This window comes from Pan paniscus, chromosome 8 (assembly GCF_029289425.2).
Source record: "Pan paniscus chromosome 8, NHGRI_mPanPan1-v2.0_pri, whole genome shotgun sequence".
NCBI classification, from domain to species: Eukaryota; Metazoa; Chordata; class Mammalia; order Primates; family Hominidae; genus Pan; species Pan paniscus.
In genome coordinates this window covers 59,073,035-59,086,597 of record NC_073257.2, presented here as the reverse complement: position 1 = coordinate 59,086,597, position 13,563 = coordinate 59,073,035, and the positions used below count along the sequence as shown (strand labels likewise).

General features: G+C 40.7%; 2 protein-coding genes and 1 pseudogene across 8 annotated transcripts in view; all 3 read right to left on the bottom strand.

Moving 5' to 3' along the window:
- The window catches only part of TIMM23 (translocase of inner mitochondrial membrane 23), a 253,508-nt gene that overhangs the window by 15,347 nt on the left and 224,598 nt on the right, over positions 1-13,563 (bottom strand). The window lies entirely within an intron of this gene.
- The window catches only part of LOC100969124 (anthrax toxin receptor-like), a 748,177-nt gene that overhangs the window by 656,906 nt on the left and 77,708 nt on the right, over positions 1-13,563 (bottom strand).
- Positions 4,112-13,297, bottom strand: LOC134731129 (ribosome biogenesis protein BMS1 homolog; annotated as a pseudogene).

The following is a 13,563-nucleotide window of genomic DNA, read 5'->3' as shown; positions in this document are numbered from 1 at the left end:
CCAGTTTTCAAGTCCATTTGTTTTTCCTCCTTTGGCATCAACAGCCTATATCACCAAGGATATGCAAAATAATTCAATTTGTATCAGCTAATCTAGAAGTGGCAATATAGTCAGTGAAAATACAAAGAAACAGAAAATGTCAATGAATTGCTTAAGATGTTTAAGATGACATAGCGTAGGGAAAAAATGATCTGATAAACACCGGAAGAGTTAATAAGGAAACTCAGGCATGGTTCCCTAACACCACACTTCAAAAGAACTTATAGAGAGAATAAAGGAATAACCCTTAAAAAAAAATCTAATTTTAGAAAAAAATTGCTCAAAAGGGAAGTTAGGGTTTTGTAGATCTTCTGGAAAGCTGATTAATTTCTAAGCTAAAAACGCATGATCCTTAAGAGAAATGGCTGAGTCCAGGCCCAAGGCAGGAAGAGGACAAAATGAGCCTGGATCCTCTGGTTCTGTCAGAAAGTAAGAAATGCTCAAAGACTAACAGAGACAGTTGAAGGGACACAGGAGACAGGCCGAAGGCTCCCGCAGCTGAATCTGGGACAGCATAGGCATCAGAAAGAACAATGACAGTGATGGAAAATAACCCATGGAATAAAACGCAAGTGCATTAGTCAGCCGTGATGCTGAAACAAAGGGGAGAAGAGAAAGCTCTTTGTTAAAAATGCCAGGTAACAAACTTAGAAGGAATGACAGAGGAATAACATCCATTTTGAGTCATCAGTGCCATAACTGATAGAGAAGATTATCAGGGGGCTAAAATCACTGGATGAAAGAAAACTATATGAAGCTTTTTAACGTAGCACAATAGATAAAAGTATGAAAACATAAATTAGAAAAAACTAAAAATCATACCATAAGAGATGGGTAAGTTAGAATACAGGAATACCAGGCCAGGCATAGTGGCTCACATATGTAATCCCAGGATTTTGGGAGGCCAAGTCGGGAGGATTGCTTGAGCCCAGGAGTTCGAGACCAGCCTAGGCAACATAGTGAGAACTCGTCCCTAGAACAGAACAAAAAAAATTAGCCGGGAGTGATGGTGCACTCCTGTAGTCCTAGCTACTTGCGGGGCTGAAGCAGGAGGATCACTTGAGCCTGGGAGTTTAAGGCTGCAGTGAGCCAAGATCACGCCACTGCACTCCAGCCTGGGAGACAAAGTGAGACCTTATCTCAAAACAAAAACAAAAACAAAAACAAAAACAAAGAAACCACAATAACAAAAAAACACTGGTAACAATAAAATCATGATTACATAAAGACTGTATAGAAAAAAAATCCTCAGAATATAGAAATAAAATTATGTATTTTACCTGTAGCTATATTAGAAGAGAGTATTCTTGTAGACAAGGATGACTAGAAGGATATGCAAAAATGAAAATAGCTAATAACACTCATTATGTCAGGCACTGTGGTAGGTAGTTTATGCACATTGTAACAAATTACATACTACGTTATCTCAAAATTTTCAGATAAATTTTACTGGGAGTCATAAATCAATACAACAAAATCAATGTTTTGCAAACATCCACTAAGCATAAAGGTATACAAATTCCCAACCCAGACTGAAAAATAATTCACATAAGCCACACATCAGTGGAAACCTACCCATGGGAGATAATACAACATAATCTAAATAAAACTTTCAGAGACAAGGCATGTGGCTTCTGGACAGCCACAAACTCCCTGACTCTGCTCTAGTGTTTCAGCCATCAAAAGAAAGCCAAGTGGCCTCAGGTCTCTGAAAAACCAAAAAAGCAACCTATGGAACATGGCATGGTATTTGAGGAATATTTGAAGTCTGTTGAAAAATGCATCCTGTATTTTTTTCAAGATAAGACTCCCTTGTAATGTCAGGTAAGTGAAGAGCCCTCAGAGACACATGCACACACAAAGAAAAACAAAACGACATAGAATGAATCCCACCAAAATGTGTTATGATGGCAGAATTATGGGTGATATGATCTTCTGTAATATATCTTTTTATTAAAAATAGAAAAAAAGCAGACTTACCCTTGATTATCTATAGCCTCTGACCCAAGTGGTTTGGAATTGGAAAGCAGCATCACTCGACTTAAAGCCATCTTGGCATCAATGGTGGAGTAGGTGGAGATGAGACTCTGGACCAGCTCATAGGTGAGCCCCACCTTGTCCTATCAAGGCCACCAAGAAAGGGCACGTGAGGAAAGCACAAAGATCCTGGAGAGACACTGGTTTCACTCAGTTTCTCAAAATTATCTTAGACACATTTCCTGAGAACCTTTCTTAATGCCACAGACACCAGAGAAGAAAATCCTTATAACAAAGCTTGAAATGGATCCCCATCTCCATTAAACTTTTCCAAAGCTCAGTGAGTATATAACCTGATAACCTAAACACTTAGCTAGAAAAACCTCAGTTCCAGTGCTACAACAGTGCTAGCTTTTCTAACATTTTTAAATAACCCTGCTTTTAACCCAATAAAATTCAACTACAGAACTAAGAAATAAATATTGGAAATCCACTTTAAAATAATGAGGAGACCACTGTGATTGAGAAAAAGAAAAAGACAAACGAGAGCTGGAAAGCACACTGATTTTGTAGAAACGAAAATAAGCCGTGCAGGTGCCACACTGGCAGCAGTGCCCGCGCTGGAGCCACGGATAAAGGAGGCATGGAGGACAGGACTCTTCTGCTTGGTACAATGAAAAAATGGTATTCTTTTTATTCTACATATTGACAATATGCATTTGGGCCTTTATTATAAGTACAAGAGAAAAATCTTCAATAAATGAAAGCTGAGTACATTACTTTTTTTGATTAAAAAATAGATTAGGAAAGAATAATGAGAGTTCAGAGCAAAGACTCCTGCCTCACTGATGCCTGAAAACCGTGGCTGCCACCAAGGTCAACACAGACAGTGTCTTTGTCATACAGCACACCCTCAACTCCAGAAACAGGCGCATAAACCAGCTGCTCCTTCTTATTTAAACAGCACTTCTTTTGTTATTCAGGAAGAACACAAGGGTCTGGGAGGAAACTGATGTCACTCATGGCAAAATGTTCTACCCCTGGAAGACAGGACCCAAAAAGCCAGCTTCAACTGACAAGAAGTCAGTAAGTATCTACTGTTGACTGGGGGGTTAAAAACGATCCACAGTCCAAGGGCTTAACCCATGACCCTGAAGAAGGGCATTGTGCCACACTGGAACAGTGGCCCTCTAGCTACAAGAGGTCAGAGAAGAGGGATTTCATAACACCTTTGCAGGCCTACACATAGCTGGCTTACTTTTAAAACCTCCAGCAAGGCCATCTTCCCTTGTTTGGTCATTTTTCATTTTTCCTGAGAAATGAAGCCATCCCAAGAATCCTATGTGCAATTCTCGTATGTTCTACAACAAGAGAATACCTGGCATGTGAATTTGGCTTTTATTTTTCAAGTGTGCTCCTCTTAAATAACCATAAAGTGATACCTGCAGGTCACATTTGATGTTTGTTTGGATATCCTCCGGGTTTGTCAAATCTTCCATCCTAGAAAAATAAACTCAATCATACAGCAGAAATGAATGCCAAAGTTCCTATACCTCCTTTCATGTGTCAATGACTCATCACACTCTTGTCCACTAAGCACATCACTTAGGAACTAGAAAGTGCAGAAATAAGGAAGCACCGTTCACCATCCAGCAGAGGAAAAGGGGCAGGCACACAACTGTGTCTCTAGGCTGAAAGTGACATTCATTCCATAAGACACCAGATGGGAGATGACGTCCACCTGGGGTCAGGGAAGAGTGAAGAACACATTCAGAAAATCCGTTTCTGGAAGAGGGTGAGCCTGTGCTCTGGGATTTGTACTGTGGCTTGGATTCTGGCAGGTGGAAAAAGGGTATTCCAGGCTGAGAAAATCACAGCACAAAGAAGAGCACAAAGGAAGGAAACTGAAGGCACGCACGAAGGACTCCAGCACCCGGGCACGAAGGCGGCATCACTGAAAACTGAGGCTGAACGTAGGATGGGGCCACATCCTGTAGCCTTAAATGCTTCCAAGTCCTCCCATTTTCCTAAACATCTCATAATTAATTTACTCCCAAAGGCACAGCATCTTTGAGCAATGATATAAGTAGACATTTTCCATCAACTACACTTCTACCCCCACTATTCAAATAGGCACAAAATAAATCCTATCACTGTTCTTTTTCTAGCCTTTTTAGCTTTGAAATATATGGCCCAGGAAGAAAAAGTTTACAATCACTTTTTAACTGTCTGCCAGGATATAAGGGTGAAAAGTTTGCCATGAGAGGCCTAAACTTCATAACTGTAATAAAATGGCCCAGATTGTGGATTTCTTGGTTTTGATATTCTCCATGCACCATTCCAGAAAGGTAGAACAGTTTGGCAACCTAAACATTAAAGGAAAATTAAAAATTAAATTTCAATTAAATTCTCGTCAATACTGCAACAAAATAAAAGCTCTAAACAAGAAGCAATCCTAAGAAGGGAGACTTCCAGCAAAGCCACTGTCCTGAGGCTTCCAGAGCCTTGCTGGCTTCTTTCAGGACTTATTAGAATCCCACAGAGGCAGACCGCTCTGCGGCCGAGCAGGGGCATCCATCTAAGTATGGTGAGGAGAGGGAGGTGAGGCCTCTGAGCACAGAAACGGTTCTGTGGCCGATGGACCACAGCAGTATGGAAAGGAAGGGGCAGTGCCTGGTCCTGTAACTGGGAGAAACTTCTGATGTACTCTATTAAGTCCCGACTCCAAAACACCCAGACATTGCCTGGTGCAGCAGGTACGGAGACAAATGAGATACACCAAGAGGCCCAGAATAACCACTCTCTTGAGGGAACCTTCCAGAGACTGGGAACACATACACAAAGGGAATTCAGGAGGCAATTCCTAGAGAGACATTTAGTAATGTCTCTTCAGTCTTTTTGTTTGTTTGTTTGTTTGTTTGAGATGGAGTCTCACTCTGTCACCCAGGCTGGAGTGCAGTGGTGCACTCTCAGCTCACTCCACCCTCTGCCTCCCAGCTTTGAGCAATTCTCACGTCTCAGCCTCCCTAGTAGCTGGGATTACAGGTGCATGCCACCACACCTGACTAATTTTTGCCTTTTGAGTAGAGACAGGGTTTGGCCATATTGCCCTGAGCTCAAAACTCCTGGCCTCAAGTGATCCACCTGACTCTGCCTCCCACAGTGCTGGGATTACAGGCGTGAGCCACTGTGCCTGGCCTCTTTAGTCTGTTTTTAAAGGATTATACTGTTAGTTTCTAACAATTATTTCTCTTCCTACCTGGTAAACTTCTGTCCAGAACCTGTGTTTTAATCGCTTCTTTGTCTTCTTCAGTTGCTTATTATGCTTGAAGGAGTCGAGGTGGGTGAGATCTCCCAGAATTTTAGGAAAGCCATGTGCTTGACAGATGTTTAGAAACTCAAACATTTCCATTTCAAACCCAAAGCTGGCATCTATAAGCATCAGTACCTACAAGCACAACACATTATTTCTCGAAGAAACTACCAAAACAGACCACCTACACTAGGGGTTGGCAACTGGCCCACGGGCCAAATCCAGCCCATCACCTGTGTTTGTAACTAAAGTTTTATTGGAACATAGCCACATTAATTCATTTACATATTGTCTATGGCTGCCTGTGCACTACAACTGCAGAGCTAAGTAGCTGCAGAAGATATGATCCACAAAGCTGAAAATATTAGCTATCTGGCCCTTGACAGAAAAGTCCCACTCCAGACTAAATCAAATGACTACACAGGCATCACCCAGACAGAGAAACCACCACCCTCTGACTTGCTCTAAAAGGCAACCATAAGACAAGGCCACTAGGATATAAACATCCATTTTAAGAATTCTAATGCATGAGAAGTAACTCAGAAAAGGCTGGGTCTAACCTGGCCCTTACCTAAGAAATCCTAATTTAAAGAAATGAAGTTTTCTATAATGTATTTTTAAGCCAAATAACAGGTCTCTGACATCCAAAGAATGGGAAGAAAGTGATAATCAATGAAATATATTAAATAGGTACAGAAAACCAACCTCTTCTTTCAATCTCCTCACAGAAAAAAAAAAAAAAAATCTGTTTTTTTGCTGGGAAGTATGCAATGGAAACCTCTATCTTGTATGTTAATTTGTATAACTCAATTGCTCAGAAATATTTGAAATAGCTACCAGTTTAGAATTAAGTAAAAAAACAGAAAGATTATGATGAATGGTAGTCTATAAGAAAATATAAGCAGATAAGCCCAATTTTTTTTTTTTTTTTTTTTGAGACAGAGTCTCGCTCTGTTGCCCAGGCTGGAGTGCAGTGGCTCGATCTCGGCTCAGTGCAAGCTCTGCCCCCCGGATTCATGCCATTCTTCTGCCTCAGCCTCCTGAGTAGCTGGGACTACAGGCGCCCACCACCATGCCCGGCTAGTTTTTTTGTATTTTTTTAGTAGAGACGGGGTTTCACAGTGTTCACCAGGATGGTCTCGATCTCCTGACCCCGTGATCTGCCTGCCTTGGCCTCCGAAGTGCTGGGATTACAGGCGTGAGCCACCACGCCTGGCCAAGACCAATTTTTAAAATTTAAGACACTTCAAAGATGCAAAATAATTTCAGAACTGATTCCTGGAAACTTGTAATTTTAATATTAAAGATAGTTCTGTTTTTATCTTTCCATGGATAACTAAAAATAACACAAAATGGAAACAGAAATGCCCATCCTTGATTAAACTAGGAAACATTCAAAACCCAAAACCACAGAATATATGAAGTTGGGCTTGTAGGAAAGCACAGCTGCCACTGCAGACCAAGGCAGCAAGCAGAGCTCTCCAGCAACACTGGACCAGCTCAAAGAACAGGTGGAATATCCTCACACCACATCTGATGCCAGAGTGCCAAGGGACAAGCAGCTGGTTGTAGGGTCAGGAATAAAAGGGAGCAAACAGTCCCTCAGCTGCCAATCTTTGCCATCTAAGCCAGTGTTACTCCCCTAATCCACACACGCACGTACACACCCAAATCCACGTATTGTGTGTGCCTCTGCTGTACTCAGGAGGCTTTGACAACCCAGAGCAGAGCAATCAACATAAGCTAGACTAAATAAATTATGGTGCATCCACAGAATGGAATGTTATATTAAAAAGAAGGAGGCAGAGCTACAGTACTTACTGATTATATACCTTCAAGATATATTACATGAAAAAAGCAAAGCATAGAACAGTGTATAAAATAAGCTACCGTTTGTGCTTTTAAAGGGTGGCATGTGTGTTTATATGTATCTGGAAGGATACTGCTCTGCAGGGACCTGAGAGACCAGAGGTTACAGCAAGGAAAGAGAAAATGCACATTGTGTGTACCGTGCATTACAGTTAGAGTGCTTTACCAAATGTGTGTGCTCCTTTTGAAAATCTTAAGATTTACATAGGCATCTCTCTCAATGATGGTTAAGAGGCTGGGAAGGGGAGCAGGGACGGAGGGACAAAGAGGGAAAGGTTAACAGGTACAAAAACACAGTTAGATAGAATAAATTCTAGTGTCCAACAGCACAATAGGGTGACTATAATTTATTATATAATTCAGAATAACTAAAAGAATGAAATTAAAATGTTCCTAACACAAATAAATGATAAATGTTTGAAGTGACGGATCTCTGAATTACCCTGATTTGATCATCACACATTGTATGCTTCTATCAAAATACTACGTGTACCCCATAAATATGTACAACTATTATGTATCCATAATAACTAAAAATAAAAAAATGTAAATGCATCTCTTAATATGTATGTATTTAAAATTAGAAACTTGCTACATTTTAAATAAAAGAGAAACAAATGACTTCTATGAACTATTCAATCATTTCAAGTATACAAGTTTAGTAATCTTTACACAACTTTACATTAATTACACTTATTTTTACTAATAGTAGCATTACATGTTCAAAATTTGAATGTTATTTAGTTTTCTGACATTACAATGGCACAACTTTAAAATCTGTATTACTTTTTCCTTTATATTTTAGGAGTCTTCCTAGGCCAAAGTATAAAATCTGTAGCTCTAGAAAAAACTAAATAAAAATGAAAAAAACAAGGTATCTGTCACCCGACACTTCCTAATCAATATGGCTTATTTTTTTGCTAATTTTTTTTTTTTGAGACAGAATTTCACTCTTGTTGCCCAGGCTAGAGTGCGATGGCGCGATCTCGCCTTACCGCAACCTCCATCTCCTGGGTTGAAGCGATTCTCCTGCCTCAGCCTCCTAAGTAACTGGGATTACAGGCATGCACCACCTCACCCGGCTAATTTTGTATTTTTAGTAGAGACGGGGTTTCTGCATGTTGGTCAGGCTGGTCTCGAACTCCCGACCTCAGGTGATTCGCCCACTTCGGTCTCCCAAAGTGCTGGGATTACAGGCATGAGCCACTGTGCCTGGCCTTTTTTTTTTTTTTTTTTTTTTTTGCTAATGTAAAAGATAGTTCATAGAATATCAGAAATAGTGAACATTATTATTTCCATAAATGCAAGAGCATGTACATTTTCCACACGCTGAGTACTGTCTGAATTTTCTATTGATAAACTCTGACCACTTCTTCAGGCAATTCATGTACTTACTTTAGCATTATCATTAAGGATGAAGGTTCTAGAACCATCAGGAACAAGGGTCCCATCTTCACACAAGTTACTTAACTGCTGGGAGGCTCTATTTCATCTTATGTAAACTATAGATAATACCTACTCACCTCAAGGGTGTATCAAGGGTTTATGTAAGCTAAATTTGTAGAAAGCAGTTAGCACAGTGCCAGGAAGGATCCAAGAAGAAATGGTACTTACTATGATATATTTGTACATATATATGTATGCATGTAAATGAGCTCTTATTAGCTGTGTTCATTAAAGGTTTTCTCCATCCTGTGATTTGCTTTTAGATTTTGGAACACATTTCATTGTGCACATTCCATTTGTATTATTAATATGACAACATTTATTACTATTATTATTATCATCATCAATTCAATCACATCTACTATATCCCTGATAATGACGATGATCCTTTTAATAATCATAAAATTCTCTTCCCTTCATCATGGGGTAAATAACCTATCACAATGCTGTAAGTCTCCATCAGCACCCCAGGCTGCCCCTGCTGACTTACCAGATCTGCTACTTTAGCCAGATCAATCATCACGTTAATGTCACACCCACATTCAATAATGGTGAGTCTGCGCTTTTTACCTATAAGTGAAAAGATGAAAATTTTACTTTAAAAAGACCCTGAAAAAACTCTAACCATCAACTCTTAATTTTCATTTTTTAATTGCATCCAGTAAAACACCACATACGTTTACAGGAGTGTACCAGAAGTTCATTTTTATAGGCAAAAACTGGTAAAATAAATTCCATCCTGTTTTTCTTCCTGTGTTCTAAATTTAGATCATATCAAAAGCCTACCCAGATGAATAAAAGTGCTCAAAACAGGGAAAATTCTGACTAGACAGGTCCACGATAACCATGATCTTGCTGTTCAGCTGCAGGCCAATGTCTTCACCTCTATCAAAATTTCCTGTATTCCCACTATCGCTAAAAACATCCTCAAACATAATGCAACAGAATATTTACAATGATAATTATTTCTAAATTAAGGTAATAAGAAAATGATCAAGAAAATATTGGCTGGGCACAGTGGCTCATGCCTGTAGTCCTGGCACCTTGGGAGACCAGGGCAGGTGGATCCCTTGAGCCCAGGAGTTTTGAGACTAGCCTGGGCCACATGGGGAAATCCCATCTCTACAAAAACATAAAAATTTAAAAAAAGGAAAAAAAAGAAAAATTAGCCAGGCATGGTGGCATACACTACTCACAGGAGACTAAGGTAGGAGGATTGCTTGAGCCTGGGAGGTTGAGGCTGCAGTGAGCTGTAATCACACCACTGCATTCCAGCCTGTGCCACAGAGCAAGACTCTGTCTCAAAAAAAGGGAAATAAAATATGGATGCGCCAAAGATAAAGAAAAGCCTCAATCCAACTATATTACTGCAATAATAAGAGATTTCAGAGCGTACATTGCCATTCTACCACTGGACGTTTGTTTCATCTTCCCTCAAACTTGGAAAGGTCACCATCTCCCAAAGCAGACAAATTCTCATAGGAAAAAGAGAAAACGCGCACTTCCACCAGCATGTGGCTTCATAAGGGCAAGCATGTGCACCTGGCACATAGGAGGTACGTGCTGTCTGTTAAATGGTGTGTTCGCAGTGACCAGGCCTGTCAGGCCCTTCCAAGGAACATGCTTGGCAAAGCCATAGAGCAGTCAGGATAAGGTATGTATCACATCCTTATCTCTGGGAACTTATCCTTTTATGAAGTTATAGCTAACTTAGTAAAAGTAAGAGAGAGGTAACATCATATGACAATATTTAACATGTTCCACTCAAGAAAACAACAAACACACGCATGTCCCTCAGATGACAACAGCCACGCCAAGTCTGTGTCTGTGGCGGCATCTCCTACCTGACACGATCGTCACAGGGCCTCTGATCTCGGTGAACTTCTGCCAGGTGAAGTTCCGAATGAGGCATTATATCAAAGTGCTCTTTCCAACTTTGGAGGCCCCGTCACCACTACCACTATTGGTGGCGGCTCTAGTGGAGTTCCATCAACCACTGGAATATGATGCTTTTGTGTCTTCAAATCCAGAGTCCTATTTATTTAAAAAAGAAAAAAAAAAGTAAACTCACTTTTAAAATAGAGTAAAAGGTATCAACCTTATAAGTAGACTTTTTTTTAGTATAATTACAGATATGAGTACTTTAGTATATTTTATAGAGAGTACAACACAATATAAAAATATAAGTAACTTGTCAATTATTAACTTCTGACCCCTATCCAAATCAATTGCTGTTCAATAAAGATGTAACAAGATGACTTCAATAGTATAGAGTTGAAAATTAAACACTCCTTAAATCTGACTGTTTTATGAATGATTTTTATAGTTTTTTAAAAACCAAAAGGTAAATACTGAGGCAGTGCATCATAACAGATAAGAGCAGAGGTTCTGGAGTTAAATTTGGCTCTCCGACTTACTGGTTGTATGATTGGAGGTAACTTGTTATCTTGACCTCAGTTTTCTTGTCCATAAAATGAGGGCAAGAATGATTCCTACTCTGGTAAGGCTGCTGGAAGGATTTAGTTGAATAACGTTTAAAGTACACTGCTAAGAATATCATAAGGACTCACTAAATAAAGCTATGTTAGTATTACATATTGTAATTTTTGTATTTTATATTACAACTTTGTAAAACATATCCAGAGGGAAAAAGCACACTTATCACCATAGAAACAGTTCAAAGTTTAGGAAGAATCAAATTCTATAAATTCTTGTATCTTGGGCAAGAAACGCCAACCAGTGTGCAGATGCTGGAGGCAAGGCAGCTTCTATGGCAAGTCTTCTCACGTTTTAGTAAAAGCCACACAGCATGCATCTCCATGTCCTTTGGAGCTGGACTAGACTTGTGAATCCAAATGTCACCCATGAGAGACTCCTAACTATTTAAAAAGATTCAATGGAAGAACCATCAGACTGTAGCTAAACACACCTGTGAAAGGATCGAGACATCCACACAGCAGACTGAACTGCAAAAGCATTGGCATTTCTCTTCTGAGCATTTTCTTCGTCTCCTAGCTGGAGATCCTGCAGATGCCACTTCTTTTTCTTTGCAGCTTTGGGTCCACTGTTTTTCTTTCTGTGTTTCTTCTGGTCCTTAGTCTCCATAGTGGCTATTTACCAATAACAAGTAACTCTAACCTACAAGGAAGAAGGTTGGGGTAAGGAGGTGGGAGAAGCATTTTACAATCCAGGCAATACCCAGGGAAAAACATTAAATTTCATTTATTTCTTTATGAAGAGATGATGTATTTGTTCACTGAACAAGGGTAGAAACTGCTTAACCATCCCCAATTGCATTTCTCTCTGTTATGCTATAAATTAGATGAGTTACCTCTGCTAAGGTTACATTCTATGGTTAAGTTACTTTTTATTCATCTCAAGTGTCAACATCACCAGTACCTATTTCTGCAAGGATGGAAATATTCTATATCTGTACTTTTCAGCCATTTAGCCATTAGCCACATGTGGTTACTTAAAATGTACTTCAGAGAAACTGAAAAAATGAATTCTTAATTAATTTCATTCTAACTCTAAATAGTCACATGCGGCTACCATACTGGACAGCTCAGACCTAGACGTCGGCTGGACTAACGAAGTGGTTTCCTAACTTAAACTAAAACTTAAATTTCAATAAAAAATTTAAAACGTTTTTATGAACTTCCAATAGGATCGCAGTATTACTTTTAGTACCTGTTGACTCTAAAACTTCTAAATTACAGCTCATCTACATACATTTGAAAAATAGCAATATCTGTATGTGTGAGATATGACTGGTTCTAGATGATGCCTGGAGACCCCATGGACTTACAGAGACCCTTCCAGTGATTTCTGAGGTACCTGGGAATCTGTGGCCAATAAATTGGTAGTCACTGAATCTGTGAGTTTTTTTTGGAATATCGGGCTGCATAAAATCTGACAGCTTGATTGAGAAAAAGCGGAGCAGGGTGCCATTTCATTCAGTTAAGGTCCTGTATTCATTCCGTTTAATAAACGTTTGTGTCTGTCTGTGATGTGCTAGCCACTGTGCCAGAAAATGGATATAGCTATGGTCTGATTGGCAGAGAAAATCCAAACTAGTATCTTCCGTGCCATGCAATAAGGGCTACATTGCAAGGCTGCACAGGGTGCTACTGGAGCACAGAAGTGAGTCAGAGGCTTCCCACAGACACACACACGAGCGGAAACAGAAAGTCTTTATATATCACCATATGTCAAGGAACACTGGCCGGGAGTTAGGAGAGCTGGGCACTAGGAACGCTTTGAAACTGAATAGCTGTGTGATTTCAGAGGTTATATTGCTTCTCTACTATATTTTACTGCCGAACTTGTACTGTTTCTCTCCCTTTTCTTCTTGGTGGGAAAAGCACAATTTGGGGTCAACAGATTCGGCTCAGGTCTAAGTCGCCTGCCGGGACCACGTCGCCAGGAAACGACGTCTCCCCGACACCTTCCCTCCCAGTCCGGGCTCTCTGCAGGGATTCATCCCGTCACTCTCCCAACGACCCCCGGGCACACCTCAGGCAGATGCGAAATATGCCGCTCCTCGGGAGCAAAGATGACCCGGAGGACCGGGGGAGGACCTTCCCACGCGCACGACTCGCGATCTTCCCAGTGCCCCAGAGCCACGGACCCAACCGCCGCCTACCCCAGCCCGCGGCACCGAACCTGTTCACAACTGCGACTCCTTAGGTCCGCTTGGACACCGCCGGAAACGGAAATTCACCCTCGCGCCGACTCGCCGGAGGGAAACAAAAAGGCAGAAAAAAAGGGACCGCCGCCTGGACGACTTTCAGGGGACAGCTGGAAGAAAGACTCGTCAACAGCCCAGTGCTGGCGCCGGCGCCGTCTGCGCAGTGCGTTCCACCGGGTCCGCGTCCCTCCCAATTCAGCCCCACCCCGCCCTCGGTATCCGCTGCCTC